The sequence below is a fragment of the Haemaphysalis longicornis genome, unplaced genomic scaffold (assembly GCF_048455015.1).
Source record: "Haemaphysalis longicornis isolate Haplotype H1 unplaced genomic scaffold, Haemaphysalis longicornis Haplotype H1 scaffold_10, whole genome shotgun sequence".
Classification (NCBI taxonomy): domain Eukaryota; kingdom Metazoa; phylum Arthropoda; class Arachnida; order Ixodida; family Ixodidae; genus Haemaphysalis; species Haemaphysalis longicornis.
Genome location: NW_027526204.1, coordinates 106,504,489 through 106,509,922, shown reverse-complemented (window position 1 = coordinate 106,509,922; position 5,434 = coordinate 106,504,489).

Below are 5,434 nucleotides of genomic sequence, written 5' to 3'. Positions count from 1 at the left end.
CATATCCTCTATAGCTCATATGGAAGCTAGTGTTTTAATTACTGGGGTAACTGCAAAGAATTTCAAATTAAACAGGTGGAAATAATTTATTCTTGAAGTCTGGCGGGTGGCGCCATCTAGTGACTAAACGTGACACTACATTACATGTCCAAACAACTCCGTCGGTTTCAACGCGTGATTCAAAAACCTTATAAAGGAATAGGAAAGGTTGCACATTATTGTTGTTTTAACCGGGGACAGGTTTTTAAGTAACTCTTTTCATCTCACGTGCAGTTAAAAGTGTGTTGCCGCACGGTTAACTGCCATGGTTGCCGGCATTCCTTTTGGCGGGACACGCATGGCTGGTATACTCGGTGACAACTTAAGAACGGCACCGGAAGTTGCCGCTGTGCCTTATCACCGTAGCCGGATGTTTCTCCGCGCGGCGCAAGTAGGGCGTTACTGGGAATATTTTGAACATGGCGTGAGCCGTTCCCGTAATTTTTTTGGACTTAATATGCTTTAAACGACTCCAGTGACGACGAACAAACTGCGTGACACAAGGCAGACGATATCACGCATTCATAGCAAACCCCTTTCAAAACGCGCGCGCACTGACGTCACGGGTCCGGCGCTTTGGCGGAGTGATACACTACATGAGGTGGTGCCGTTCTTGAGTTGTAACCGAGTATAGATTTAAAAATTCCGATTTAAAAAGTTCTAGGGTGCTATCACCAAAAACCGTTTTGGGTTAAGGTGTTTAGTGATGCCCTTTCATTTGGTAATAAAAATATATGTACTCGACGAGAATAGGTTGTCGGTCCTTTTCAATGATTCGACACGAAAGGGCTGGTCTCATACAACTGGTACAACTTGATGGATGAGAGAAAATTGTTGTCAGAGTTTTGAGAGAGAGAGAGAGAGAGAGAGAGAGAGAGAGAGAGAGAGAGAGAGAGAGAGAGAGAGAGAGAGAGAGAGAGAGAGAGAGGGTAAAACTATTTAACCTAGGGTTAGCGCAGCTTGGTGGCCGAAGACCGTAGCACTTCGTCGACCGTGGCTGCCCGGCCCGTGAGCGACTTCTGGAGATCCAGGTTTGAGCAACCCAGCACTGCTTCCCACTGGTCTAGGGAGGTGATGAGAGGGAAGGGGCCAGATCTGCATGCCTACATATGATGATGTAATGCGGCCCGTTCTTCGCAGTGCTGGCAGAGCGTTGTGGGATACAGTGAGGGGTGAATGTGATGAAGCATGGATAAACATGATTCAGTTTGAAGCTGACGCCAAGGGCGTTCCTCTTCCACTGATAAAGATGGGTGGGCGGGAGGGTATTTGCGGCGGGAGAGGCGGTAATGTTTCGTGATGTCTCTGTACGTGAGTAAACTATCACGGGCTGATCTGGCCCCATGGGAGGCAGTGCTTGCATCACAGGCCCGGGAGACGAGAGCTCGGGCTGCGGTGTGTGCCACTTCATTTCCTCCAATGCCCGTGTGGGCAGGGAACCATATCAATTCTACAGGATCAGTATGTGGTTTTTGATAAGAATTTTGTGGGCCTGAGGCAAGATCTGTCCTCTGGCATAGTTTAGAACGGCCGTTTTCGAATCTGAGAATATGAATCGGTTGATTGGCCTGCAGCCTCACTGCAAGTTTTGAAAGGTGGTGGGGAAATGGAGGCCCATAAGCAAGGCGCATACCCACTTAGGGGGATTGGCCAAGAAGAATTTGTTTTTGTAATGGAAGACAATTAGGCGAGACAAAATATGGGAGAAAAAGAAAGGATTCAGGCGGGAAGTTGAAGAGGCAGAAGGGAAAAAAGGCACAGGAGAGGACAGGAATGCGAATACGAAATAAAAAATCATCCACCCTTCGGCCTAATGACGACGATGGTTGAACGCGAAGCTTTCTCGTGATGGATTCTTTGGCTGGCCAATCCCACGCAGCGAGTATGTGCTACTCCGGAGCTACGCATCACTTTTATATATAGAGAGAAATAAACGTTTAATAAAAACGAGCAAATAGAATACCCACAGTAACTATACGGTGTGCACTCCGTAGGCTTAACGTTTGGGTTCTGGGTGTAGGCTATGAATCTGTACCTGCGGCTTGGCGTTCGCTTCGACCACATATGTCGAAATGGAGCAATCGAATATACGCCGGCTTCATAACGCGAGGGACCTAAGTTCGATTGCGGCCACGGGTTCTTTCACTTCACCCACGATCATTCATCGTCATCGTTAGAGAAAGTTGGCTTTCCTGCATGGCGTACTGGCGTACAATGGCATCAGTGAAGACACTGAAGCTTCGCTTTAAAAGTCAACCTGTTCTGAATAGTTTTGGCACGACAGTTCGTGAACATTGCCACCAATTGCAATTTCTCCTTCTTCTCAGGCTGGTCTAATTAGCAATTCGGAATGTAACCGCGTTTCTCTGTTGTGGCGATTTTTTTTCGTGGTGCTTCTCGGCATTGTACCGAACGCAGCAGCTCATATGACGAGAAACAGCGGAGAGCAGTATTCACTCCACGCAAACCACTCACGGCATTTGAAGGCAGTCTCTGATACTCTGCGGCGCCTCTCTCCCTGCTGCCAGCCCGGTTTGTGTAGCCGAGGAAGAGTGTTGAGGAACTGGACCTGGGGCCATGGCACCGCTCAAAACGCCTTTATTCCACTTCGTCCTACACTAGCTAATGATGGTGATAGCGCACTTGCTAATCTCGTCGTCTTCGTCTTTCAACAACAGAGAAATGACGAGAGAGAGAGAGAGAGGGACAACCTTTAATAGAAAAGGATGACCACTGGTAACGATGGGGGAAAGGAATGGGGAGGGAGGGTAAGAGAAAATAAACAAATGAATGCTGGTCGTTCTCAGCAGACTCAATAACTGGGCCAGTTCTTGGAACCTGCAATTCATGGGCCAGTTCATGGTGATCGCAATAGGCTTTGTGCACATACACCAGTTCGTTCGGGGGAGGACCCGCTCAAACAACCCGTGCCTGAGCCGCAGTGATGGCTCAGAGGTACAGCACTCACCTCGTATGCGGGAGGTACTGGGTTCGTATCCCGGTACCGCCGGGCACCCACCGGTTTCTTTAACGGGTACATGCGTCCCTGGTCGAGTGCGGACCCTTGAAAGGGGAATCTAACGCCTGGAAAGCTGCCTTTACCCTTGCGAGGGGCCCCTGACCCTTGTCCATCTGGCGGGGCCCCCGGCCATCATGCCGCGTTGCGCCATTGCCGAGGGTGAAAGAGTCTGGCGGCATGTCCTGCCACAGGCGTTTGCGAGTTGAGCGTCCATCGTTGCTGTGGAAGTCACTATATGCATTTGTGTGCCTTGGTGGCGACGAGCACCTACCGGTAAAATAGGTACAAGTGACTACCCGGCTTGGCGCTCGGCCCTTGTGTGGTGTGGTGTAGTGGCGCCCTCTAGTGGAGCGCCCGCTCACTGTGGGCGCTTGGTTGTGTTAATTGTAACTAGATGTCGTTGCTGCGGTCGCACGTGACGGGTCACGTGCGTATGCGTCTAGGTGTCGTCTTGTCGAACAATAAACGCTCTCTTTGGGCTCTGGTCTTGGTGCGAGCAGGCCGCACTCTTTCTTCTTGGGCTTGTGCGTGGGCCCGGCGCGCTGAGCCTTCGCTCCCGTCGCCGCCGAGGCCGCTCGCCGTCGCCCACGACACAACATGTGGGACTACAACACTTGGGAAGTTCACCCGCCTTGAACGGGAAATCACCCATATGGAAAGGTGCGGCTGCAAAAAAGCAGGAACTTTTTTTGGGGGGGTGGGGAAAGGGTCACACCGGAGGGCCCCAATACGGAGGGTTGCGATACTGATGCGACAATATATACCAAGAGCGATTGCAATGATTTTTAAATAGACCATTTGCCCCGTCCTGGTCCCCGTATGATCTATTTTTCTTAAATTTAGCAGGCAAGCCTAATGCGTATTGTTCGATCAGCATTTTTCTTATTAAAATATTTATGTTTCATTATGAGAAATTATTTCTCACTTTGTGCATCGCCTACCTCTATTCCCTACCATTTTTAGTATAAAATAATCTAATTTGTTGCCCGATTCCCCGAGTGGGTACGTGCCTTTGCTTTTCTGGCACCACTACCGCCACCACCAAAAGCTGGTCTGCAAACATTTGGCAGCCACGAAAGTTCTAAACGCAAAAGAAAATCTTAACTCTGTGGAAGCACGTTGCAGACTCGATTCTGCATCTTGCACCCTCCTGACAGCTGCGAAGGAAAGTTTGACATCCACCTGAATGCACCTTGGGGATTTCCCCGAAGTCTGGTCAATTAACCCTTATGACAGCTAAAGCGACCTACTGTAAATAACGTTTTTACCCCTCCCACGCTGAGAGATCACGTGCTTTAGACATGTCCTGCAACGACGAGGAAGAAGTAAGACAGGTGAGCTTGCAGCACGCACCGCGTGCGGTGCTTTGGGCGTTCTTTTGTGACCTTGGTGGAACTCTGACATCATACTGCGTCTTCTTTCGCGGGCGCCACTAGAGGCCGAAACGCGGGTTTCCACACACCCTTCGCCGTCACCACAGGACACAGTATCGACGTCAGCAAGCCCCGGCGTCCTCGAGTGAGCCCCGATTTTTCCCCATCTTGCTGCGTGGAAGAGGTCAAAGCTATGGCTCGAATCGGGAACGCCAGCGTGCAATCTTCAGGCGACTTCTTCGCGTCCGTCTGCCCGAAGAACCCTCATGGGCTCTCGAAGGATGTCGCCATGAAGACCGGGTCCGAGTCCATGATCGGTAAGGATATGTCCTGGCGGTGCGCACATCAGGGCAAGGCCTCTGTCTTGAGCAAGCGCCGGCGACCTCTGGTGAGCACCAATGCTCTGTTGTTCTTCCCAGAAGAGGCCGAAGCCATGGCTCGAAACGTGAATGCCAGCGTGGAATCTCGGCGCGACTTTTTCGCGTACGTCTTCTCAAGGAACCCTTGTTGGCACACCAAGGACGACTCCATGACCTCCGCATTCGAAAGCAGGATCGGGACTGATGCGCTCCGGCTGGACGCACGTACGGCAACGGACGTAGACCTGAGCCAGCATGGTCGTTGTCGAGTGAGCCGCAATGATCCGTCCTGCTGCTCGGAAGAAGCCGAAACGATCGCTCGAGACGTGAACAACGGCGGTAAACCCTGCAACGGCTTGTTGTTGAACGTCTGCCCGAACTGGACTGTCGGACTCTCGGAGAACGTCGCAATGCAAGGACGAAGCCTAACGTACGATGGCTTCCGGTGCTTTGTCGCAAGTGTCACGAAGGCCAAGTCTAAGGACTTCACAAAGCTCCGGCGTCTTCCAGGGACCTATACTGCCTCGTTCTGAGGGATCACCTCTGCGCTGCTTCAAATTGAAGTTCCCTGAGCGCCAGCGTAGAGCCTTGCAACGACTTTTTCGTGTTATGGGGATGCAACTCTCGTGAACTCTCGGAGTTCT